This window comes from Nomascus leucogenys, chromosome 11 (assembly GCF_006542625.1).
Source record: "Nomascus leucogenys isolate Asia chromosome 11, Asia_NLE_v1, whole genome shotgun sequence".
NCBI lineage: Eukaryota > Metazoa > Chordata > Mammalia > Primates > Hylobatidae > Nomascus > Nomascus leucogenys.
The window spans coordinates 110,279,493-110,307,132 of NC_044391.1; the positions used below are offsets into that span (position 1 = coordinate 110,279,493).

The 27,640-nt window shown below is 42.3% G+C and overlaps 1 protein-coding gene across 1 annotated transcript in view; it reads left to right on the forward strand.

Moving 5' to 3' along the window:
* The first annotated feature begins 16,596 nt into the window (after nucleotides 1-16,596).
* The window catches only part of TPRG1 (tumor protein p63 regulated 1), a 150,306-nt gene continuing 139,262 nt past the window's right edge, over nucleotides 16,597-27,640 (forward strand). The window contains exon 1 of the mRNA XM_003256642.4: nucleotides 16,597-16,757. The gene's annotated coding sequence lies outside the window, so the exon portion shown is untranslated. The remainder of the gene's footprint in view (nucleotides 16,758-27,640) is intronic.

Here is a 27,640-nt window from a genome sequence, read left to right on the forward strand (position 1 = left end):
ATGCTAAGTGGAATGTGCCAAGCACAGAAAGACAAATACTACCTGATTTCACTTATGTGTAAAATCTAAAAAAATTGAACTCATAGAAGCAGAGTGTAGAATTTGGTTAGCAGGAGTTGGAGGGTGAGGGAAATGCGGAGATGTTATCAGAGAACAAAGTTTTAGTTACACAGGATGAATAAGTTTGGAGATCTCATGTACGGCATGGTGACTATAGCTAATAATACTGTATTGTACACTTGAAATTTGCTAAGAGAGTAGATGGTAAATAGTCTTATCACAAAACGAAAAGTAACTATGAGAAGTGATGGTATGTTAATTAGCTTGACTGTGGTAATCATTTCACAATGCATAACTATATGAAAACATCACATTGTACATCTTAAATATATACAATATTTATTTATCAATTGTAACTCAACAAAGCTGGAAAAGAAAAAAGAGAGAAGGTGATGTGAAGATGGAGGAAACAGAGACAGAAGAGGTGCTGTGCTTGCTTCTGGCTTTGATGACTGAAGAAGGAGCCAGGAGCCAAAGAATGTAGTCAGCTTCTAGAAGCCAAAAAAGTCAAACAAAAGGTTTTTCTCTTAGATCCTCCAGAAGGAATACAGCGCTACAGATGCCTGACCTCCAGAACTATAAGATAAAATTATGTTGTGTGAAGCCCCTGTGTTTGGAGTGATTTGTACAGCAGCAAAAGGAAACAAATACATGGGTTTTGGAGTTAGAGCTGGTGATGTTTACCCATGGATGAGACGCAGAGAGGGTCAGGGATAACGTTACAAGTTTGTGAAGAGCAACTGGAAGGATGGAGTGCCTTTTACTAGGGAAGACTTGTTTGGGGTGAATTTAAGTCCAAGCCCCTGGCGATACCCTTTCTGCTCTGGCTATGCTAAGAGGATAAACCAGGACAAAATTCACGGGAGATGCACCAGCTTGGCTGGTCAGTTGGCTATGTCCACTGTCATCATCCTTCCCCTAATTTTACACCCTCTTTGCAGCCTCTATCTATCAGTATTTCCTCGTTGTTCTTTGATGGTAGCAGGCAGCACAGAGCTCGATGAAATTAGACATATATTTCTTATTTTAAGGCACAGCTGAGAAAATGTCTAGGAAATAAAAGTTGTTTTGATGTAAGCTGTATTATCTGGAGGCTTGTTAATGGTCTGTCACTGGGGTCCTCAGGCTGAGGAATGGATTCCTTAAATTGATAATCACTGAAACAGTCACCAACGACAATAGTACTGTTTTGGTTATCCTCAGCCAGTGACAAAAGTCATACTATTGTAGTCAAAGAAGCTATGCCAGGGAGTTGGAGCACCTGATTTTGACTGGCTTTGACATTCAGCTACTGTCACTCTCTCTTTTTGAGCCTCAGCTTCCCCATCTGTAAATTGAGAGTGCTACAGCCAATGTTTTCAAAGAGCCTTTGTGGGGTTGCTTCGCCTTGCTATTTGTTATGCGTCTTAGAGAGAAGCTTGATCGAGCATTAAGCCATCCAGGTCTCAGCATTGTTCTGTCTCAGGTCCTGAGGAGCAGGCACTGACCTACTTCTCCTGCCTTTTTTCCCTGCTGTCCTATTGGTCTTTATTCTGACCCCAGACCTGTCATTGCTCAGGATGCAGTTAGAGGCCTTACTTCTATTCCAAGTGGCCAATGACTCACATGTCCACGGGACTGAGCAGAGAGGGCAGGCTCCATTCGACAGAGTCCAAGGCAGATGGTCATGCTTCCTTTCCAGACTGAACATCAAATGCCAGGAACTCAGTGAGGGGCACTCTCCTTCTGACTTGGAGCTCTGTGAGGCAGACACACAGGCCAGGTTCCGGCCACCTTCTGTTCTGGTTTGCCTAATGATGCTTTTGGCGAAAGACAAGGAAGAACAGCAAAAGCAAAGAAGGAAGCGATTAATCTGTTAAGGGAGCATAGCAAGCATCCTTGACCCTCCCGAAGGAAGTTTCCATGAAAATAAAACACAAAACAGAACACCACGCTGTTGCCTCCCAGGAGGATGACAAATTTGTGGTGTGAATGCCCTTCCTGTCCTCCTTCCTAGGCCACACTGATGAGTTGGGACCTGCAGGATCCATGTGACAGGAGTTATTATGACTCCCTCCATTTCTTCTCCTTCTGGCTGTGGCAAATATGGCCTGTCTGATAGCACAAGACTGAATGACTGGTGCTAAGTATTATACAATGTATGTTGTAGAGACTAATGAAGACTTAAATAAATAAGCAAGTGCATTTAGCAAGTGCATCCTTTTAGGATGTTATTTACTGTGGGACTTTATATATGTTGCATCATTCTTTTGCTTCTCAGGGGGGGCACATTTATCAAACAAAGATTCTGGCCAAATCTTTTATGGTCAAAAAGATATTGAATGTCAACATCACAGTCATTTACCATTGGAGGGTCCCTTTAACCACTTAAGACAGGAAATAGAAACCATCGTTATTTCCTGGCTTTCAAACTGCTCTTACCCTGTTTCACTTACTTAGCGCACCACACAGTCCTGTGGACTAGGTTTCACTATTATTCTCTTTATGCAGCTGGGGGAACTGAGTGGTTGAAGGATCTAAAGCATTTTAAAAACTTGCAATGGGGCTGGGCGCAGTGGCTCACACTTGTAATACCAGCAATTTGGGAGGCCAAGGCAGGCAGATCACCTGAGGTCAGGAGTTCGAGTCCAGCCTTGCCAACATGGTGAAACCCCATCTGTACTAAAAATACAAAAATTCACCAGGCGTGCTGGCTTGTGGCTGTAATCCTAGCTACCCAGGAGGTTGAGGCAGAAGAATTGCTGGAACCTGGGAGGCTGAGGCTGCAGTGAGCTAAGATTGTGCCACTGCACTCCAGCCTGGGTGACAAAGTAATACTCCATCTCCAAAAACAAAAAACAAAACAAAACAAAAAACAACTTGTAACGGGAAGAGCAAACATCACTATTTTTTTTTTTTTTTTTTTTTGAGAGGGAGTCTCATTCTGTCCCCCAGGCTGGAGTGCAGTGGCGCGATCTCTGCTCACTGCAAGCTCCGCCCCCTGGGTTCACGCCATTCTCCTGCCTCAACCTCCCGAGTATCTGGGACTACAGGCGCCCGCCACCACACCCGGCTAATTTTTTGCATATTTAGCAGAGACGAGGTTTCACCATGTTAGCCAGGATGGTCTAGATCTCCTGACCTTGTGATCCACCTGCCTCGGCCTCCCAAAGTGCTGGGATTACAGGCTTGAGCCACTATGCCCGGCCCAAACATCACTATTCTTGAAATGTGCTTCAGCCTTTCCATGACTGTGGAGTTTCACCATTCCCAGCCCATCTCGTTCAGTTTGTCTCCATCTTGGGTTCTGTCTCCCTCCTTCACTTCATAGCTCTGCCGTTTTCCTTTTGCACTCCCTCATCCGAGGTCTAAAATAAAATTGCTTTCATTTCACCACAGTTGTTTTGCCCACTTGTCTGAAGCTGTCCTCAAAAGTATCTTTTCTATCCAAAAAGCTCATCGTTTTTTTTGTTTTGTTTTGTTTTTTTGTCTTTTTGCCCCAGACAAAGGCAATTTTCCTCTTAAGAGGAATTATTCTGAAAGCTGTTAAAAAAGTGACATTTGCTGTCTCCAGGACTTTCTTTGGAGTAGCAGGCAGTTGTTCCTGTGATCATGAAGATGTGCTCCTCTCATACCACATGTACACCCTGCTGCCCTGGGTTTGTGCCATTTTGTTTTCACAACTTTTTGTTTCAATGTTAAATCATCATAAACTTGTAAAAAGTTTAACATGATAATTCATTTGAGCCATACACATAAAAAAAAGACAGTTATTTTTTTCAGGTTTTAAAATGAAGAGAAATGCAAGAGCAGACCCAACTGTGGGAAATATGACAGGTTTCATAAGGAAGGGGTCTCAGGTGTGTGGCATATCCTATCAAGCGGAGGTGGCATTTCAGGTAGAGGGAATGAGATAGGCAATGGCAAAGATGCATAAACTAGCATGGTATGTCAAGATAATGGAGACAGAGAATTGAGGCGAAGGTGAGAGATGATTCTGGAGGAGTAGGTTGGGAAGAGGGAAGGACAGAGTCATATCCCCTGTCCTTATGATCTCGTACAACTCCTACATAAACTATAGAGTACAGCACTATCTAAGGCAGCAATGTTTGCTCACACTGATATTGTTATTTTTGTGTTCTTGTTATTACTAGCAATCTGAAGTCAGCTATGAGTCCCAAACTGGAACGATCTGATTTCAGTGGCTGGTGTGGTTTAATTCTCTGGCATGTTGTTCTTGGTATTAGAAGTGCAGTGTGGAATGGGAAATGAGAAATTGGGCACCTGTTTCCAATTTCAGGCACTGCAGATTCATACGCACAGTCCTGGGGTAAAGGTTTTTGAGGTAGATGATGCTTTGATGGAGTGTTTGTGTGTGTGTGTGTGTGTGTGTGTGTGTGTGTGTGTGTGGCGGCGGGGGTAAGGGTTCATGAGCTGCAAAGATCCACTGTCGTCAGTTTTCACGAGCATTTCAAAGAAGTATGTGTGTGAGGGGTTGGCTTTCTCAGAGAGTGTCACTCTATGATTAATCTCATAGTAAATCCTAAAATTCAATTTCCAAAGGAAGGCCTGTATGGTGGATGGTGTGTGGGTGGTCGGGGGGGTCAACTGAATGCTAAAGAGGAAGTGGGCAGAGCTGTTAGCCTGAGCTGAGATGGGCTGCAGCCCTCTTCGAAGCTTAAGGATGTCAGCACCTCTGGGAGAATGGGTCATGAGTTGACTGTTCTGAAGGACAAACATGGAATGAATGAAAAGATCCCAGTCAATTGACAGGTTGACTAGAGATTTGATTGGGTGATTTCTTCTTCACAGTGGGAAGATGATCTCACATGGCAGTGAGGAGGGAAGAACCCTGTGCAAGTGATTTAGATGATTTAAGATACTTTTTGGCTGGGGAAAGATGTGATAAAATTTGGTGCTCAGTAAATCCCTCCTCCACTTTAATTAGAAGTCTTGGGATCAGTCATCTATTTTGTGCTGTTGTAATTTTCTTTACTTCCATTTAGGTTTTTCTCCGCATTTAGTAAATTTCATTTTGAATGTATCAGCCTGTCTCAGTTGTGCAAAGGAAAACAAGGACAAAGATTATGTTTACCTTGAGCTGAGAAGGAAAGAGGGATAGTGTTTCTCTCTCATCCTCCCCAACCCAACTCCCCAACCCAGGGAGATGGGGACTAGTCTTGGTGGTGGCAACAGGAATCACAATAAAAGAACTCCAGGGAAAGGCAAAAGCTCAGAGGGAAGTGTTGGAATGCTGGCCTTGCCCCACCCTGTTTACCTTCCAGACCTGTTTCCAAGGATACTCTTCTCTGGAGGATGAAAATTTAGATCATCACACAGAAAATATTTATCGTGTTCTTCATCTTCAAGGTAGTAATGAATTCCTTATTTATTTTTATTTTTTTTTTTGTCGTTGTTGTTGCTGTTGAGAATCTCTTAGTATGCCACTCATGGCTAGAATCTGTGGAGAGGAGGCAATGAGGCAGAATTTAAAAGGTGCCTCATAATGGCCTGGATTGGATTTTTGGCTTTGCCCTGTGGCATGGCCTGGACACAGAACTTCATTGTATTCCTTCCCTGTAATAAGATTGGTGATGGCCGCCTCCTGGGATGATCAGGAGAATTTAGGATAATGTGTTCAAAGTACCTGTTAATTCACTGGTATGTGATAGGCATTTAGGAAGTGTTAGCATATGTTGTTTATTGTCTTTTATTACATACAACTGTAGAGGTAATCGAGTATAGAATTATCATGGGATTACGGCTGGAGGGAACAGGCAAGGCCTCTCTTATTTTTCTTTTGTTATGGAAGCAGTATATCATGGAAAGGAGCTTCAGAACTGGACTATCTCTGTGGCCTTGGGGCAAGTTATTCACTTGTTTCTTCTCAGTTTCTTCTGCCATAAATGGAGAAATATTGTAAAAACCAAAAGATTCAAATATATTACAAGCATATTAGATTGCTTATTGCCTCCTAGCTTAATAGGTAGTAGGTTCTTTTTTTTTATTCTTCTTGTCCACATTGCCTTATGTTTCTCAGCAACTATCTTTTCTGGGTGCAAAAACTGTACAAAATATACCGTCCCTCAGGCCCAAAAGCCTGGCAGTAGGGTCTAAAGAAAATAATTGTGCCTACACCTTTATCCATTTTTTCACTCTTTATCCACTTCATTTTATATCATTCTCTGAAATGTTTATTAAATATCTATTATATGCCAGCAATAATGGTAGTTTCAGTGACTAATGTGACAGCTCTTGCTGTCAAAGAGCTCTCAGATTAATCAGGGAATGACAATAGTCTAGAAATAATTATATTGTAAGGCAGATACTGCATGTGCTGTGAAAAAGGTAAAAGGATATGGAAGGTCAAGGTGAAGGCAGGTAGCTTCTGAATAGTGGAGGTGTGAAGAGAAATGGAGAGAGCTTCATGGAGGAGGTAACTTTAGAACGGAATCTTTGAGGCTGTGAAAACTTTCTCTATGTGGAGGTGATAGGGAAGGACTATAGGAAGAGGGACCATTCTTTTTTTTTTAAAACAGAGTCTCACTCTATCCACCCAGGCTGGAGTGCAGTTGCGTGATCTTGGCTCATTGCAACCTCTGCTGCCTGGGTTCAAGTGATTCTCCTGCCTTAGCCTCTTGAGTAGCTGGGATTACAGGCACCAGCCACCATGCCTGGCTAGTTTTTTTGTAGTTTTTAATAGACCTAGAGGGTTTCGCCATCTTGGCCAGGCTGGTCTTGAACTCCTGACCTTGTGATCCACCCACCTCGGCCTCCCAAAGTGCTGGGATTACAGGCGTGAGCCACCGCGCCCAGCCGAAGAAGGACCATTCTAAGAAAAGCAGGGGGGTAGCAGCTTGTGAGACATATTTGGGAAATGCTGACAGTTTAGTTTGGCTGGAGTATATGATATGCAAAAAGAAACAATGGGGAATAAGGGTGAAGCATTGTTGTTATGAGTCTTTAATGACAGGATAATAATTTTGTACTCAGTTTGATTTGCAATGAGGAAACATTGAAAGCTTTTTTGAGCAGGAGGGTAAGTAATATGACAACGAAGATACAATGAGTTGCTATCAGAATTTGGAAGTCGAGTGGTGGGGTTTACATCTGGCTCTAGCAACAGCCAGATAATAACATTTGGGTCTTTGATGGCCGATACGGTAGAGAGAGAAAGACAGCATTTCATGTTCCAAATCAAAAGGACAGTAAAGCTAAAGACAGAGGTAGAAAACCCTAGGGGGTCATTCAAAAACAGATTAATCCAGGTTGCTCTAGACATAAGATACATGTGGGGAAATTTGGAGAGAGAACCAGATCTCTCTCTCTGCCTAATTTTCCCACCTATAAAATTTCAATAATATATAGTACCTTCATTAGAGAGTTGTTGTAGAAACTAAGTAATTAATATTAGTAAGGTGTTTATGGCAGTTTCTGGCACATGATAAGCACTACATAAGTATTTGTTAAATAATTAGAAATAAATTTAAGATGCAAGTTGATTTAACATGGGGTTCTTAGGCTGGGTGCGGTGACTTATGCCTCTAATCCCAGCACTTTGGGAGGCCCAGACAGGTGGATGACCTGAGGTCAGGAGTTCAAGACAAGCCTGGCCAATATGGTGAAACCCCGTCTCTACTAAAAATACAAAAAATTAGCCCGGCATGGTGGCAGGTACCTGTAATCTCAGCTACTTGGGAGGCTGAGGCAGGAGAATCGCTTGAACCCAGGAGGTGGAAGTTGTAGTGAGCCAAGATGGCACCATTGCACTGCAGCCCGGGCAACAATAGTGAAACTCCATCTCAAAGAGCGAAACAAAACAAAAAAACCTGGGGTTCTTAATTTTTTCTCTGACTATTTCTCTTTGAGGCATTGAATCATCTTGATAACACCTTGCTTTAGTTGGTATTTTGAATAAAATTTTGATATGTGTTAGCTCAAGTTATCTGTGTTATGGTTCAAGACAGAACTGTGATCAACTCTGACATGGGCCAACTAATCTGAAAACATTTAAAAATGTCAAGTTTTTATAGCCAATTGTTTTGGTTATTGTGATGATTTACCAGTTTTAGGCTTAAAACCCTAACATTTGTAGGAGATAAACCTGCTTCTTTAATCAAATGATGGCTTTTATGGGGCAACAATTTCCAGTGAAAAGGAAATACCGGACTGAAGTTAAAATTCAAGATATGACTTTACAGCCGTCACATTTCTCTGTGCCTTAGTTTCCCAGAATGTAAAATTAAGGTATTAGGCTTCTATGTGTACCATTAGGGCTTCTCCACAACTTTACAGGTGCCTCCAATATATTCCTGAATAGCAGTGGAGTTGCCGGGGTTGGGCTGGAGTGGGCACCCTTTGGCTCTACCCTCTTGGCTCTGCTTGTCTAGCAGGGCAGTCCCTGAGGCACGTTGGAATCCCCTCTGAGACTCATTCTGAAAACAATTGGATAAGATGATACTTTTAGCTAATCGTCTTTGGTTCTCAAAAAATATGCATTTTTTTTCAAATAAGGTAAATTTTTGAGTAATAAACAAATAAATAAGACATATATACCTGCATGCATTTACTTGTATTTTACATGAAGTTGGGAACTTTGCTACTTAAATGGAACTCATGGTAAAAGAGAAGATTCTTTTATAATGTGAACAATTGTTTCTTCATGTCTTTTTTTTCTAGATTCTGAGTTTTACTCTTTTTCTTTTTCTTTTTTTTTTTTTGAGACAGAGTCTCACTCTGTCGCCCAGGCTGGAGTGCAGTGGCGCATTCTCCACTCACCGCAACCTCCGCCTTACAGGTTCAAACGATTCTCCTGCCTCAGCCTCCTGAGCAGCTGGGACTACAGGTGCCCACCACCATGCCTGGCTAATTTTTGTATTTTTGTAGAGACGGGGTTTCACCATGTTGGCCAGTGTAGTCTTGAACTCCTGATCTCAGGTGATCCACCCGCCTCGGCCTCCCAAAGTGCTGGGATTACAGGCGTGAGCCACCAAGCCTGGCCCCTACTTTTTTTCTTAAAGTGGGACATTTTTGGCTCAAAACACAATTGTGAAAACCTAGGATACTAGCTTCTTTGTTCATTATCTACTTTTCTAGTCATTGCTTTTGTTATTCTTTTTACCTCTTTTCAAAATTGAAATCAGCTAAAAAAAATAAAAGCTTCCCTTTTTTTGAAAAAAAGGTATCTGAAATTTCACAAAGTATGCTGGCATCGCAGCATTCCATGAATATTTAATCATCATCATCAAGACAGGAGGTTGGAGAAAAAAATCAGGTTGTGATATTTGGGAACAGCAGGTGTGGGAAGGAGGGTGTTGACACCCTCTGAAAACGGATATGGCATGTTGTGTGGCAGGTTCCCTCCACAGCTCCCATGTCCCCTGGGGTCCCAAACGTGCTTTAAGAAAACTCTGAGGAGCTGGAGCTTGTCCTCAGCCTTCATGTGGCAGAGTATCCCTGGAAATGGGGATGGGCTTTGCTGAACTCCTTTCCTTCACAAAAGCCTTCAGGATTCCTCTTTTCTGGGCCTTTGTACAATGTAGCTAGCTCCAGCCCCCATCTCTGTGCATTTTTACCCTTATTACTGTTGTTAAGCATGAACCTCTTTTATGTGTAGTAAGTCAGCAAGAGTACAGATATCCAGCTATGAGGATTTGGGATGGAGGGTATTGAAACTTAGAGTTTACCTAGGAACGTTTATATCATACAGTGAGGAGCAACGTAAAAATGAAAGAATCGTGGGTCATTCATGTACAAATTACTTGCCTTCTAACCTTACCACACCCTCCACTTTGCCTGCCACCCAGTGTTCCAGACACACAGGTTTTACTGCTGTTTCCTTACAGCAAGACTGATTCACCCTACAGGTTCTTACCCCTGAGCTTTTGTACAGTCTATTCTGGGTTGGAGTTTTCTAAATGACTGTCACGGTAGATGGAGAAACTGTAGCACTCTGGTTCTCAAACTTTTATGTGCATAACAGCCATGTAGCAAGGCTTGCTGATGTGGAGATTTCTAGGCCTACCCCCAGAGATTCTAATCCAGTAAATCAAGGGGCCTGGGCATGTGCATTTTTAATATGAGGTTCTCAGGCAGGTGTCCAGGGACCTGCACATCAAATGCTGTCTTTGGGGTGAAAGGCTCTTTCTGGACACTAAAGGCTGCCCTGGCATGAAGATCCAGGCTGATACTGGAGTCATAAGCCCTGGACTCTGGGCCTGTCTTTGATTCAGGCTGGTCACTGCATCTGGGGTGGGACTATTATTTGTGTGACAGTGGAGTAAGTTTTTCCCCTGTGGCCCCCAAAGATGCAGAAAGGGAGAAATAATCCAAAATTACTGCCAAGAGGTGGAAACTGCTCACCGTGTGATTCAGGTGGCCACTGAGTGTTGCCAGTGTGGAAAATCCCTTAGGCTACAGGAACAGAAGCAGGGCTGTAACTGGTCAGGGACTAAGACAGACAAAAGGAAGATTCTCTCCCTCTGCCCAGGTGATCTGGGCTGTCTGGAAACCCAGAGAGCAGTCGCAGTTCAAAAGAAATCATCTAATGTCAAGACAGAATCACTGAGTAGAGTCCCCAACAACATAATAAAGATGAAAATTCAACATAAACTTCTTGGCTAAGCATTCCAGACCCTCAATAATATGGCCTTGGCCTTAGAGGCCACCATTTCCCTTTAAACTTCAGACATTCCAAGAGAGCAGAGCATTCAGTGTCTTCAAATGGGAATTCAAGGGACTGTGTTGATGGGTGAGTGCCATAGGAGCTTCCTCTCTGGTTCAACACCTATGGTCAAAACTCAAGTTTTTGAATTGAACTCTTTGGTTGTTTTCATTACGTTGCCATGCCAACTTAGGTTCTAGAGTGTAATCTTACTTTAAAAATCAGTCCTTAAGCCGGGACACTGACATGAAGGTGATAACAGTTTGATATTTAGTAGCATAGAATGACAACCTAGAAGAGACCTCACTTTGAGCATGTCCAAACTGCTTTAATTTGTTGACAAGGAAGCCAAAGGATACCGAGGGAAACTTGCCTAAGGGTATACTTGCCCAAGCACACCCAGGGAGTCAGTCAGCTAGGGAAGTAACTCTCCATGCCTACACAGAAATGCATAATGCCTTTTATCCTAACTAGTATCCCTGATACTTTCTTTGGTGTCTCAGCATTTCAAAAGCCTATCTTATTTGCATTGTAATTTATCACCAGTTCTTCATTTATGTGTTTAAATTTTGTCAAGGTTCTTCTTCCTTCTTTAATTTCTTCCCTGATGAGACTTGTAAAATGCCTCAAGCTGTTAGGAGAAGAACTTTAGGTAGGAAGAAAAAAAATAATCCAATGGTAATAGTTTCATCTTACTGAGGTTTTAAAATATCAGAGTCATTTTCAATTTAATTCGACCATATATTGGGCATCTGAGTCTGCTGGTGACTGAACTGGGGGTGGGACCCTTATTTGTGTGACAGAGGAGTAACTTCTTCCCCTGTGGACCCCAAAGATGCAGAAAGGGGGAGATAATCCAAAATTAATGCCAAGAAGAGATGGGAGCTGCTCACAGTGTGAGCTGGCATCAGCCCATTCTCCAGTCAGAAGCAGTGTTTTTTCTCTGATGAAGGTGGGCTGTGATGGTTGCCTGAGTCTGCTCTGAGATTCCATCTAGCTCTGTGACATTGAGAGGTGACTGGATGGTTTCCACATCCACTCCAGGGTAACCCACACTTCCTCCTGAGCCCTGTGAACAGGGAGGAGCCCAGGTGCTTAGCAGGAATTGTGAGCCACACCCCAGGCATGAGTCAGACCTCCCATCCAGCAAGATGGGGAAGGGTGATGGGGTGGAGACTGTGGCAAGTGTCACATTCTCCCCCGCCTTGTCTTTTCTTTGATTTATGTTTGTAAGGAAGGGCGTTTCAAAGTGAAGCTCTGACTTATGGGGAGCCCTTCTCCCTGCCATGAATGGCTGGCAAAGTACACCCTTGCTTTCCTTTTCCTGGTTCTTTCTTAGTTCTCTGTTGCTTTGGGGGAGTGCAAGTGTAAGAGTAGGGGCAGGACTGGTTCGTGAGGCCATGTGCAAAGTGAAAATCCAGGCTCCTTGTTCAAGAACTATTAAGAATTTCAACATGACAACAGCAGAACAAAACCAAGCACAAGGCCCTTCTACCTGCAGGCCTGTGTAACTGCATGAGTTGCATGTCCATGAAGCCATTCTCAGTGGGAGTGGATCAGAAAGTCAGGTGAGGATCTGGAGTGGAGGACCCTCACTGGGTCTCAAACCAAAGCCAAAAACGTACAAGAATTCTTCCCCATCTGTAATGAGTGTGAAAAATGGTGCAACATTAGCAGATTGGTGTCCAGAGAGTCTCGAAGTATTGCACTTAGATTCTGTGGCTGTCAAGAGCAGACCTTATTTTGCAAAGGAGAAATAGAGGCCAAGATAGAAGAGGGGATTCTCTGAAGGTCACATTGCTTGTTAGTGGCAGGATGGGAACTAAATCTTAGGCTTTCTAACTTCCATGCCAGTGCCCTTTTTAGCCCTCAGTGAACCCGTGCAACAATGAAATTGTTCTCTTTCATTGCGGATAAAATTGGAACTTGGAAATAAGAGTGAGATGCAGGGAAGGAAATGAGATCAATGATAAATGAGTGGAGAAAACAAAACAGTTTAGGAAGCCAAAGCAGTTTGTCTGAGTCCTATCTGATACACAACATACAGCAAAGCAGACAAATGTCTATGTGGCAAAACAAAACTGGAGGAAGCAGATATTTTCAAATAAAATATGCATATTTCCAACCAGCCTTGAGCTCATCTGATAAGGGACAGATTGTCCGGAGTAAATAGAGAGAGAAAAAAAGATGCTTTGGGCTGAATTTAGTCCCTTGTCAAAAGCAGAAGGGGCTTTTTGTTTCTCCTTCTCTGAAATGTCACCTCTCTAGCTGCGAGGCCTTGTAGGGCTGTGAAGGAAAACAGAGGAGTTTATATATTTGTTCGTTTACTCATCCACCCATCCATCAAAGTAGGTATCTTTTGAGTACCTACTGTTGGTTTTTGTACCGTGCTAGATCCTAAAAAGAATGTCTTGTTTGAGACATAGTCCTTATCTTTAAAGAGGGTAGACAGATGCATATCGGGGAAGAAAACTAACTATAAGAGGGCAGTACTAGTGACGTGTGCTGTGTACTATTGGAACGCAAGAGAAGGGGAAATTCATACTGCTTAGTACCTGTTCACTTCAAAAACTGCTGCCAGTGTCTATTCATTGTCATTGAACTCCTCTTTCCCAAAAGACTCCTGGGACAAGGGTGTATCTGGGGAGTTGGGATATGGGATTCTTGTAGACAGCACCTATTTACTCCCAGTGATGCATGTTTATGTACCAATTTTTATCTGCATGATCCACTATGAGGGAGACCTGGACATGAGGTGATTCTGGTTCATACCTGACCAGGATCCATGCCACCCGTACTTCCTCCTGCCCATCTGCTGCCCCAGGCAGTGTGTAAGAGAACAGCCCTGTGGAGTCCAGGGAGGAGGCTAGCCTGTGTGATCATCAGGATGTCACTCCATCCCCATCTGAAAAATGGCAGAAGAGGGGTTCTAACATACCGGTGTTCCCTAACCTAAATAAGTAACAACATACGTTATTTCTCACAGACACTAGAGCTGAACGAGAAGAGGAAGAACAATAATTTGTAAAAGCTATTATTATTATTATTAATTATTATTTGAGATGGAGTCTCACTCTGTTGCCCAGTCTGGAGTGCAGTGGAGCGATCTTGGCTCACTGCAACCTCTGCCTCCTGGGTTCAAGCGATTCTCCTGCCTCAGCCTCCCATGTAGCTGGGATTACAGGGGCCCACCACTGTGCCCGGCTAATTTTTGTATTTTTGGTAAAGACAGGGTTTCACCATGTTGGCGAGGCTGGTCTTGAACTCCTGACCTCAGATGATCCGCTCGCCTCAGCCTCCCAAAGTGCTGGGATTACAGGCATGAGCCACCAGGCCCGGCCTGTAAAGCCTATTATAGAAGAGAGAGAAGAGACAGGACACAGAGAGAAATGATCTCTGAAGGCCAATCTGGTAAAAATTATTCTGTGCTTCACTGCTCCTTGGCTGTTGAGAGTGTTGTCCACCGGGAGATCTGTACATAGCCTTTGCTAAGCCTGAAAATACAGACATGAAGTGAATCCTTATATATAGCCGTATGTTCTGTAATAGTATTGCTTCACATTCATACCAATACTTTGAATTTTACAAAGCTCTTATCACCTCCAGGAGCTCATTTGCTCCCTCAACTGCCCAGGGAGGTTGGTGGGATCTGCACTGTAATTCTCATTGCACAGAAGAGGCAACCAAGGCTTGGGGAAAACTAAGCTACTTGCCTCTGATCCCAGTGAGCAGCTGAACAGGGACCAGAGCTGAGGTTCTCCATGTGGCATTACTCCTACTGCTTGTGCCCCTCCTGGATGTATTATGTTTCCTGCCCCAGTTACTGCAGGCTGCAGTATGGCGGAGCTCAGCATGAGCTGGGAGGAGTGTTCAGTGGCCACTGGAAACCTAATGATAATTAGATGGATGCCGTGTGAACAACTGATGTCTTTTCACAGAGTGTCTTGCCCTTTAAAATAGCATACTTCAAACAGCAGTGCATTGCTTAGTCCTTCTCTTAAGAGACCAGGCTGGGATCCAGCATGTCTCCGCTCCTCCTGCCTTTTGTGCCCCCACCCTGAGCCATCATAAAGACATTTGGAGCTGAGTGGGAACAGTATTTGCCTTGCAATTATTTCTAATTGCCCTGTAGTTTTGTGGCGTCTAAGTGATGTGACCTAGATACCAGTTCTGTAAAACTCTCTTTTCAGCCTGGGGTCTGTATTAGGGAGGGGGCATAAATCAGTTTGATCAGGTAACTGTGGCTGAGTCCATCTCACCAATAACATTTATACCCAACTCTACCATCTGTGCTTGTTGAAATCCTAGCTCTTCTTAACAGCCTGGATCTAATGCTGCCTCCTCCGCTGCGCAGCCTTCCTGGAGTTGCTCCCTCCTCTGGATTACCACAGTACTTGTTATGATGCTGTCTGTGGTACTCGTCGTCTTCTATACCGCGCAATGCTAATTCACTTACAAATTTTATCTTCTTGAGCTCCTAATGCCAGAGAATGTGTTTGGTTCATTTTCATATCCTTGTCTATGTGGATAACTGAGAAAGCTCAAGGTAGTTGCTCAGTTAACTACTGTTGAGTTAGTATACGTGATGTCCACGACACGGTGGAAGCAGGTAAAAGGACTGTTTATTCATTGTGACCTCTCCTGGGGGGTGAGTTTGTTCATTGTGACCTCTCCTGAGTGGCGAGTTGCCAGTTTGCACTTCATTTCCTATGGAATCTCTTCATGACCTCAGTATTCCTGGAACTTTGAACAACATTTTTTGAAGGGTGAATGTTAGTTATTTTTCTTTTAAAAGAATGGAATTCAACCAGTCTAGTTTGTCAGTGCGCCCCCGTTCCTCCAGCCGTCACACAGATACAATCTGATTTGGCCAGAGTCTGCTGAATGAAGTAGAGAATTTAGGATAGAAGATTGAAATTCAATCATACACATACAGCATTTTGTTTTCTGTGCTCTCCTTTCTTCCAGAAATCCACCTACTTGTGCAGTTCATACTTTATTTTCTACCAACTCTGTATGTAGAACACACTTGCTTAGGTTTCAGAATGTGTTCATTAAGATTCTATTTCATTTTTTTAGCACCGTTGCTATGTCAAATCTTATCCTAGGTTTATTCTCATATGCTTCCTTTCAAATTCTATCTGCGTTTCTGAAGGAGAAATGATGCTCTCAACTTACAGATGACCAAAATTAAAAGACCTCAGAAAGATAAATTATGACTTGCTATAGGCTGCAAAGCCATTAAGTGACAGATCAGGATTCACTAAATAGATATTAATAGATCATCATTAATTCAATGTGTATTTATTTATTACCTACTATCTGCTGGGTGTTTTGAGGAGTATATGAGAGAAAAAGATGTAGCATTGCCCTCAAGGGGCTCCCCATCTAGGGAGGGGGATACACACTTTACATAGAGACAATATCATGTGGTACATTTCCTAATAGGAATACTGACCAGAGATTCTGTGTGTACATGTGTTTGTTTTCAGAGATACACTGCTCTTCATGTCTTCTACATTTTTGACAAGAGTGGTAGTGATGCTTAAAGTCACAAATATCCAATAAATCAAGCCATCATAAAGAACATTAATGATAGGAGTGTAGGCCTCAGGCTTAAGCTTTATTATAGCTACTTGGAGGCATACAGAAGCCATAGAGGAATGGCTGATAGGCTGCTCCTGCTCCCCCAGCTGGATGTGTATTAGAGGGAGTTGGCAGAAAGATGCAGGACTTCTTGAGGGAGAGGACAGGAGGTAAAAGTGTGTCATTGCAGAACAAGAAAGGCCCCACCCACAAACCCAATTCTCTGCCTCTGACAGGTTGAGTTCCACCCTGTAAACTTCCTCAGTCCTTTCATTTGACTATTTGAGGGTGAGAATGTAACTCTCAGCCTACTTGGTGAAGTGAGATTCAGACTGAGTGGGGTCACAGCACAGGGCACTGTCTTGCCTGGCTTTATCTGAACCAATCATACCTCTCCTGGCCACTATCTGTGGTCTAGCCCCCTTTGTGCAGGAAGAGAAAGAAGAGCCTTGAGGACCAGCCTAGCCAGGTAAGATCAAGTGGCTTGTCACCGGTTCTGCAGAGATGGGTTATTTCTCTATGAACCAATTGCTTCTGTCCCATAAGCTGAGTTTCTGGTCACCTCCCCCACTGACTTGCAGTTTGGTTTAGGTTTGTAGTTTTGCATTACCGTATGAAAATCCCTTATTCTTCCTTGCTGTCCAGGGTTGGTGAGGTTTGTAGACTAGCATTTTTTAGCCTATAAAGCCACTTGACATACTTATCTATATATTGACTTTGATCTTAACTGCCCTATAGTGCAGTAGGATGGGTATAATTTTCTCCATTTGGTGGCTTAGTGAACTGAAGCTTGGTCAATTGAAGCGATTTGTTCCAATTGGATCAGCAGGCTAAGGCCACGATTAGATTTGATTCCTTCTTCCCTCTTCCTCTATTGTAGAACCCAGCAGGTTGTACCTTATCCCCAAAAGCCAAAAGAAGTGAAAAGCCTTTTGGAACCGTTAAATGGCAAACAAAAGGCGATTATTTCTTTGCAGGCATGTTGAGAGGGTTATTTTTGAAATCATCTGAGGGAAATTTGGTAATGATATATAGGTCCCATCAAACAGGGCTGCTTTTAGAGAACAAACGAGGGCATGTATGTAAAGGGGAGTTGTAAACTGAAAGGTGATAGGCAAATGAGACAGCGATGACTACTTGGCACCTGAGACATCCTCCAGGTCTCTGTATAAGCAGGTTTTAATTCGGGGCTAAATGACACTCTCCAAATGTCAGAGGCAGCGTAGTGAGGCACAGATCATACAGGCCCTGGGGAAGTATTTTAGCTTTTCAGTCACACTGTGGTATGTAGAAAAGCAAATCTCAATGGGGGGAAAACACCCCCAAATCCTTTCAAATAGACTCATGCAATTTCCTCTCTTGTGACAGCTATCATAGTATCTCATTGTTCTGCAGTTTTAAGGAAATCTCATCTTCAGTTATTATGTAGTTTACTTTTTAAGATGCTAATTTTAGCTATCACTTTTCATGCTCAAAAGGTTATATCATTCTTAGTTGTGGAAGCAAATGTTTCCTCTGTGTGTGTGCATGTGTGTGTATGTGTGTGTGTGTCTGTTTGAGTTTATTATGGCAATACTAATAGTCATCCCTTGGGACCACCACAAATGCAGTGGGTTATAATGCTATATAATCTTTGGCAGACTTCTATATATTCTTTTCCTTTCTTTTTTCTTTTCTTTTTTTTTTTTTTTGAGACAGAGCCTTGCTCTGTCGCCCAGGCTGGAGTGCAGTGGCACAATCTTGGCTCACTGCAGCCTCCGTCTCCTGAGTTCAAGTGATTCTCCTGCCTCAGCCTCCTGAGTAGCTGGGATTACAGGCACACACCACCACACCTGGCTAATTTTTGTATTTTTAGTGGAGACGGGGTTTCACCATGTTGGTCAGACTGGAACTTCTATATATTCTTAGTGTCTTTCTGGCTGTAAGGATCCTGAAGAAATCATTTAATTGATTATTCAAAACAGAGAAACGGAGGCCCAGAAAGATGAAGTGATATGCACAGGTCACACAGCCAGTATCATTGGAGCTGCAAGTCACATATGGGTCTCTTATTCTTTCATTGCCCACAGTATGTAGTGAATGGTGCTAGAAGTCCCAAGCAGAAGCATTAGCCATGTCATTTTGGAGACTGTAACTAGATGTCCTTTAAGATTTCTTCCAATTAAGAGTTTTAGGGCACTTTGACTTTGCTTAACATCTACTGGAGATGGTATCATGCCCTTTAGAGTAGGGAAATCTGTCAGAGAAGCCTCTCTTTTTATTGACTTGGTTCTTCTGGAATATTTGCTTCAGCCAAATGTTGGAGCTGCTCCTTAGGTATAAGATGGGGAGATGGGCAAGAAGTGGTGGCATCTTCATTTTCTTCAGCCTGTCTGGATTTTTATATTTTCTGGGATCTTTCTAAATAAGTGTCACTCAGTTTAATACTTTTAAAACTTGAAGTGATAGTTGATATTTTACTCAACATTGTTTAATCTAATGGCAGCGTCAAGTCCGAGAATTCATTTACTCCAGAGTTTGCAGAGCAGCAGCCACAGGTGAATCCAGCATGCAGATGTGCTTTGTTTGTGCTGCCATGTTAAACAAGATAAAACTAGTTCCAAAGTATTTGCTATCTAGGAAATTTCCCGTAAAAAATCCAGATATCTTGTTTTCAGGAAGATCAAGAGATCTGATCATAATGGACCCACATCCCCTCATGGATCACACCTGTGCTGGGGCCAGGCAGCATCTTCTTCCTGTAGATAGAACATGTTTTCCCCCATCCTCTACAGCTGCCATTGTACCTGATTTAGGCTACCAAGTGTTTGAATTTTCCACTTCTGATCTCTTCCGATCTCTTAGTTATTAGGATTCCTTTCAATCATTCTCTTTCAAGGGATACTTAGTTCTACATAATGACAGACCAGGCTACAGGTTAATGGCACCAGGGAAGAGGTGAAGTTAATTATTTGTCCCTAACCTCTCACTATGTAAGAGGTATAGGATGTATGATGACTTCAGCAGAACATACCATTGGCTCTGATATCTACCCAGGATATTTTCTTCAGCTAACTATCAAAACTCAGTGACTTGAATGCTAAAGTATTAAGCAAGATGATACTGCTGCAGCATAATATTTAGGTGCCTATAAGAGAATAGGAAGGACAGTTGATACTTGCAGGGTAATCCTCTTTACTCAATGGATCAATGGCATAAAAACAAGAAAAGAAATTATGATGTATGATAGCACATAGATAGCAATATAATACCCTGTTTCCAAAGAATCCAAATTGCTGAAATCCTGGAGGCTAGCTTAATGATATATTTTCTCTTATTCACCCACTAATATAATAATCACCTTTTGATCACCTATGGTGTATACAACCCTAAGCTTAGGGATTTAAGGGTAAAGAGTAGAGACCCTTTCTCAAAGGGGCTTACCATCTAGTATTGAAAATGTGTACACAAATAACTATAATGCAAGACAATATGATAAATATTTCAAGACGAAGAAGAAAGCAAATGTTGAGGTCTCACGAAGAAGAGATTTATGGCAGCTAGGTAGGTTGCCATCAGAGATAATCGTAAGGATGAAATGGCACTCGAACTGGGCTTTGGATTGATAGATGTGAGAAGAGTTTTCAACAAGAGAAGAGTTTAAGTAAACTCCCAAGTCAATACTATCTGAAGTGTATTTGAAGGGTAGGAAGCATTTACTACAGCTCAATATAGGGCCAGTGGAACTGAAGTGGAATGAGGCCGGAAGTCTGGGTCTTCACCAGATCCTGGGTGCTGGCAGGCTCAGGGTTTCAGATCAGGCACAACGTGGTGTCTTTGATGGGCATTATGGCTATTGACCAGACATTAGTTCATGATTATTAGCTCATTGTTATCCAAGTTTGTAAGTCAGCAGCGAGAGAATGTCTGTGGAGGCACACCTTAGCTGTAATTTAGGATTTTCAGAAGTAACAGAAAAAAGAGAACAGGATTAAGTTGAGCACTTACATGGATGCAATATCACGTGAAGTGAGTAAGGCAAGGTGGTGCTGTACAGTGGAATTAGAAAGATGGATAAAAATATTTTTAAAATACATTAAGCAACCTATAAGACTCATATAAAAATATGGAAAAGATTTCTGTCTCTCAAGAAAGTCTATTCCTCTGGGTTATCTGAATGTTAGAGAAATGATGATGCACAAGTTGAGTTCTTAACTTGTGTGATGTGGGGAGATTTTTTAGTACGTAACCTTTGTCCTTTGGTCTGGGAAGCAGTCACTCTATAAGGAACAGGCATAGAAGGTTCTTGATGTCCTGACCCTGGATTCCTTCATAATAAACATTACTGAAAAAATCATAAATATATGCATGCTCCACTGTGTTTCACAGCATTCCTGGTGGGTGAAGGGAAAGTTTTTGTTTTGCAAAGGGCTACACTGTCACCAGAGCAATATTTAATATTTACACAACTCCAAACCCCAAGGTATTTTATAAATAACCAAACTTTTCTCATTTTCATGTGTATGATTATGTGTGGGATTGGCTTAGAGTTGTACTTATATCTCAGAGTTCTGTGCCTCAAGAGAGGTATGTAGGTGATGTGACACAGAGTAAAATGAGGTATTTGAACAAGATTCATTCATTTTAAATTATTTATTGAACAATGGTTCAATTCAAACATCTATTCAAGTGTCATTCATTGAAAGCTATTGAATATCTGTTTTAAGTTTTTGGAAAGAAAATTGTGTCTTTTCTACAACCTCATAAGTAGTTCTGGTAATAGCAGCAGTGAACAAAAATAATAATATCTTTATTCAAGGAGCTTATATTTATAGTGATACAGAAAATAAACAAAACCATTCAGTAAAATATATAATATATGAGATATGGAGAACAAATGAACAGAGAAAGAGGATAGAAAGTTATGGAGAGCTGGATTTTGGACAGGGTGCTTAGGGTGGAATGAGGCATTATTTGGGTAAAGAACTTAAGGATATGAAGGAGTCAGCGAGGCACTAATTGGTGAAAGAGTGTTCCAGGCAGCTGGAACAGGAAGTGCAAAGGCCTTGAAGCAAGAGCTTGCCAGCCTGGCATCTTTGAAGAATAAGGCGTGGAACGAACTGAGTGGAAAGATCTTTGGATTTTGGGAGATGAAGTTAGAAGTTAGGTGATTGTGGAGTGAGAACAGGGAAAAGTGATAATGCAGGACCCTGTAAGACACAATAAGGACTTCGGCTTTCACTCTGATTGAAATAGGAGCTATTTGCAGATTTGAGCAGATGAATGACATGGTCTGACTTATGTTTCAAAGGTATCCTTCTGTCTGTGTGTTGAGAACAGATGAGGGTGAAGTGGGGAGAGAGGTGGCAGAAGAAGAGAGATTCTTAGGGAGTTATTGCAATAATCCAGATGAATGACGTGGAAGCTTGGATGAGGATGTAGCTGGTTTTGCAGGAATGAGAATGTTTTGATTCTAGTGGCTGATATATAGAATGAGGGATAATGAGACAGGTAAGTCAAGTATAACACCACAGTTTTGCCTGAGCAACAGGTAGAAAAGAGTGGCCTTTATTTGAGATGGAGAAGATGGTGAGATGAATAAGTTTTGAAGGAGTATTAGGAGCTTACTATGGACAGGTTAAGTTTGAAATGTTAAGTGGGGAGTAAATGTGTAAATCTGGTATTCAGAGAGGATATCAGAGCCGAAGATAAAAAATGGGAATCATATAGGTATGTATGCGTATGCATATATATACGTATACATATATATGTCTGTTTATATATGCATATACTTATATATGTATATACATATATATATGGTATTCACAGCAATGAAATCAAATGAGGTAATCAAAGGAGTTAGTATAGATAGAAAAGAGAAGAGGTTTATGGACTGACTTCTGGGATGCTGAATGTTTGAGTTTAGAGAGGTGTAGTGAACCCAGTCAGTGGTGTACCAAATGGGAAGAGGGGTGGTGAGAGTGGTCCCACACCAGCAGAGAGGGGTATTGTATCACCGAAATCACTTACAATCTCTATCATATGGTAATAATAATTCTTTTCACTTACATTTTCTATAGACAATGTACCCCTTTATTATCAACATGTTAGAACAGAATATTCTTATTACTTCCTCTTTCCTCCACTTCTCTCAGGTTCTATTCGAACCCAGAAAGGAGATGGAGGAGGAGCAGCCAGCATGCTGGGTGGACACTAGGTGAATGTGGTGTGTCCTGGGAGTCAGGCAAAGGAGTCTTCCAAGGAGGAGAAAGTGATCAGATGGTACAGATGCTGCTGAGAGGTGGAGTTGGATGATGCCTGAGAACTGAGCATGCAGCAGTGTGCTGGCACAGGCTCAAGACAATGGGAAGAAAGGAATTGGAGACTGTGAATATAGATGTTCCTTTCAAGGAGCTTATTTATAAAAGAAAACGGAGAAAATGGGCACCAGCTGTGAGGAAAAGGACGGGTTTTTTATTGAGGTGGAGGAAAGATAATAGAAGTATGCTTTCATGGGCTGGACACATTTGCTCATGTCTTGTAATCCCAGCACTTTGGGAGGCCAAGGCGGGCAGATCACTTGAGGCCAGGAGTTCCAGACCAGACTGGCCAACATGACAAAACCCCGTCTCTACTAAAAATACACAAATTAGCTAGGCATGGTGGTGGGCATCTGTAGTCCCAGCTACTCGCAAGCCTGAGAAACTAGAATTACTTGAACCCAGGAGGCAGAAGTTGCAGTGAGCTGAGATCGTGCCACTGCACTCCAGCCTAGGCGACAGAGTGAGACTCCATCTCAAAGAAAAAAAAAAAAAAGAAATATGCTTTGTAGAGTTTGTAATTTGATTGATGTACATAGACAGAACATTTTATTTTATCCTTCTACAGCCCTGTAAAGTAGTTCTGGTAAGAGTTATCATTTTTTCAGGCTCCAGGGGTTGAAGTCAACTGCCCAGAATCAGACAGCAAATTAATAGCAGATGGTATTTAAATCTGGTTTCTAAAAGTTGAGTTCATTGTTCTCTTCACTGCCTTACTCTACTCATAATTTTGGAGATAACTTATAGCTTTAGAACTTTCTATAACAGTTTTACTTAGCCATGGTTTAAGGACATTTTATAAATCTCAGGAAACTCACACTTCTGAGCAATGCCTCCTAAACTGACGGTGATTTTACATCAAATGGAAGATGTTTGGAGCTCTAAAAAGGAATTAGAACTCAGTGTCTGCATCAATGAAAACTTGCAGTATTTGGAAAGATTCTCCCAAGTAGTGTCAACATAAGACTCCAGGTTGAACCATCTGCGTGGCTGGAGGATGGGAATACAGTTTTTTATACCTTTACTCATGGACTGATTATCACGTTAATGTCCTCCTCTAGCAGTGCATTTGTGTCAACTTACCAACATCTATGATATATCCTTATGCTGTCTGATGCTTTCTGTCGACTTGAAGGTCATGCACAGTTAAGATTCTTTCTTTTTACATGGAGCTGCAACCATACATTTCTGGGTCTCCAATTCTACCTGGTGCTCAAATGGGACATTGTTACTCTTTGTAAGCAGGCACAGACATATTATTTTGATTCAGAATGGAAAGCTTTGCACACCATTTGTCACTTCCCCAGTGGTGGCTCTCCTCACCCATCACTGAGATCACCAAAAGGTAACTTCCTAGAGTGACATATAAACCTTGTCTTTCAGCCACAGATTGTACTGAATACTTGGTGTGTCTCTAGTGGTTTGCCTTGTGGAAGAGCTCCTAGATCCATAGGTATCCAGACAGCTCAGTGTGACTTTCTGCAGTTGCACTGAGAGTGCCCCTATTGCACACTATACAGATTATTGCCTAATGCTTTATCTAGACATCTTGTAATTATCTGTTTGTAGATCTGACTCTTTCACAGACAATTACTCCTTAGGAAAGAAATTGTATTTGCCGGTTGCTTTCTACTCTCCACCTCTCTCTTTTCCCCAGCACAGTACTTGGCCCAGAGAAGTTTCCCCCAAAATGTGTTTGAATTAATCAATTAAATGGAGCACTCTTTTATGCCATTTAGAGTTGCACTAGGGAGGTTAATGTATGTCACATAGGAAAAAGGGGAAGTACCCAAGTTCAAGACATTCTTATATGCAGAATTAATTAATTATGCAAATCAAATCTACAACTGTATTAGTCCTTTTTCACACTGCTGGTAAAGTCACACATGAGACTGGGCAATTTATGAAAGAAAGAGGTTTAGTGGACTTACAGTTCCACGTATCTGGGGAAGCCTCACAATCATGAGGAAAGGCAAGGAGGAGCAAGTCACATCTTATGTGGATGGCAGCAGACAAAGAGATAGAGCTTTTGCAGGGGAATTCCTTTTTTTAAAACCATCAGATCTCACGAGACTTATTCACTATCATGAGAACAGCATGGGAAAGACTTGTCCCATGATTCGTTACCTCTCACTGGGTCCCTCCCATAACACACGGGAATTCAAGATGAGATTTGTGTGGGGACAGAGCCAAACCATGTCATTCCACCTCTGGTCCCTCCCAAATCTCATGTTCTCACATTTCAAAACCAATCATGCCTTCCCAACAGTCCCCCAAAGTCTTAACTAATTCCAGTATTAACCCAAAAGTCCACAGTCCAAAGTGTCATCTGAGACAAGGCAAGTCCCTTCCACCTATGAGCCTGTAAAATCAAAAGCAGGTTAGTTACTTCCTAGATACAGTGGGGGTACAGGTATTGGGTAAATACAGCCATTCCAAATGGGAGAAATTGGCCAAAACAAAAGGGCTACAGGCCCTATCCATGTCCAAAATCAAGCAGGGCAGTCAACTCTTAAAGTTCCAAAATGATCTCCTTTGACTTCATGTCTCACATCCAGGTCACACTGATGCAAGAGGTGGGTTCCGACGGTTTATACAGCTCCATCCCTATGGCTTTGCAGGGTACAGCCTCCCTGCCAGCTGCTTTCACAGACTCACATTGAGTATCTATGCCTTTTCCAGGTGCACAGTGCAAATTGTCAGCGCATCTACCATTCTGGGGTCTGGGGGAGTGACCCTCTTCTCACAGCTCCACTAGGTGGTGCTCTAGTAGGGACTCTGTGTGTGGACTCTGGCCCCACATTTCCCTTCCACACTGCCCTAGCAGAGTTTCTCCATGAGAGCCCTACCCCTGCAGCAGACTTCTGCCTGGACATCTAGGCATTTCCATACATCTTCTGAAATCTAGGCAGAGGTTCCCAAACCCCAGTTCTTGACTTCTGTGTACTGGCAGGCTCAACTCCAAGTAGAAGCTGCCAAGGCTTGAGGCTTTCACCCTCTGAAGCCATGGCCTGAGCTGTATGTCGGCCCCTTTCAGCCATGGCTGGAGTGGCTGGGACACAGGGCACGAAGTCCCTAGGCTGCGCAAGGATGGGGACCCTGGGCCTGGCCCACAAAACCACTTTTTCCTCTTAGGCCTCCCAGCCTATGATGGGAGGGGCTGCTATGAAGACCTCTGACATGCCTTGGAGACATTTTCCCCATTTTCTTGGGGATTAAGATTTGGCTTCTCATTACTTATCCAAATTTCTGCAGCCAGCTTGAATTTCTCCTGAGAAAATGGGATTTTCTTTTCTATCGCAGTCAGCCTGCAAATTTCCCAAACTTTCATGCTCTACTTCCCTTATAAAACTGAATACATTTAACAGCAGCCAAGTCACCTCTTGAATGCTTTGCTGCTTAGAAATTTCTTCTGCCAGATACCCTAAATCATCTCTCTCAAGTTCAAAGTTCCACAAATATCTAGGGCGGGGGCAAAATGCAACCAGTCTCTTTGCTAAAACATAACAACAGTCACCTTCGCTCTAGTTCCCAACAAATTCCTCATCTCCATCTGAGACCACCTCAGCCTGGACCTTATTGTTCATATTATTATCAGCATTTTAGTCAAGACCATTCCACAAGTCTCTAGGAAGTCTCAAACTTTCCCATATTTTCCTGTCTTCTTTTGAGCCCTCTAAACTGTTCCAACCTCTGCCTGTTACCCAGTTCGAAAGTTGCTTCCACATTTTTGGGTATCTTTTCAGCAGCACCCCACTCTACTGCTACCAATTTACTGTATTCATCCATTTTCACACTGCTGATAAAGACACACCTGAGACTGGGCAATTTACAAAAGAAAGAGTTTTAATGGACTTAGAGTTCCATGTGGCTGGGGAAGCCTCACAATCATGATGGAAGGAAAGGAGCAAGTCATGTCTTACATGGATGGCAGCAGACAAAAAGAGAACTTTTGCAGGGGAACTCCTCTTTTTAAAACCATCAGATCTCCTGAGACTTATTCATTATCATGAGAAAGATTTACCCCCATGATTCAATTACCTCCCACTGGGTTGCTCCCACAACACATGGGAATTCAAGATGAGATTTGAGTAGAGACACAGCCAAACCATGTCAACAACTTTGGAAGCCAACTAGTATGGTTTATTTTACTCTTTAGTTAGGAATTCATAAGGTTGCATAATTGGTGTGTCCATTTTGAAAATTTTGTGTCATTATTCTTACCTATTAATCCTCAATAGTACCTGCAATGAAGAACTCTTGCTGAGCAGTAAGACAAAGAAGATGAAACTAATAAAAGTGTCTGCTTATACATGCACACCCCAACTTTCCAATCTCATAACTAAAAAAAGTAGTCCACATTAAAACAAATATCTGACTAACATGTTTTAAACAGTTAATTTAGGATTAAATTTTAAAGCCCTCTGCTAATCTGTGGGAAAATGGACCTTCATGTATTCTACGAAACTTAAATTGATATAACATTAGGTTGGGGGAGGAATTTGGCCATGTATACCAAGATTCATAAATCTGCATACTCTTTGATCCAGCACTCCCACTTCTGGAAATTTATACTGAAAAAGAAATTAAGGCTTATAAAAAGTTTTATCTACAAGAACCCTCAGTGCATAGTCATTATAAAAGTAAGTAAAAAAGGAGCGACATGAATAATTAACAATAGAAAGTAGGCCGGGCGCGGTGGCTCACGCTTGTAATCCCAGCACTTTGGGAGTCTGAGGCGGGCGGATCACGAGGTCAGGAGATCGAGACCACGGTGAAACCCCATTACTAAAAAAAAATACAAAAAATTAGCCGGGCGTGGTGGCGGGCGCCTGTAGTCCCAGCTACTTGGAGAGGCTGAGGCAGGAGAATGGCGTGAACCTGGGAGGCGGAGCTTACAGGGAGCCGAGATCGCGCCACTGCACTCCAGCTTGGGTGACAGAGCAAGACTCCATCTCATAAAAAAAAAAAAAAAACAATAGAAAGTAAATAATAGAACCTTATACAGCCACTATTATGTCATTATAGAAATTTATTTATTTATTTCCAGCTT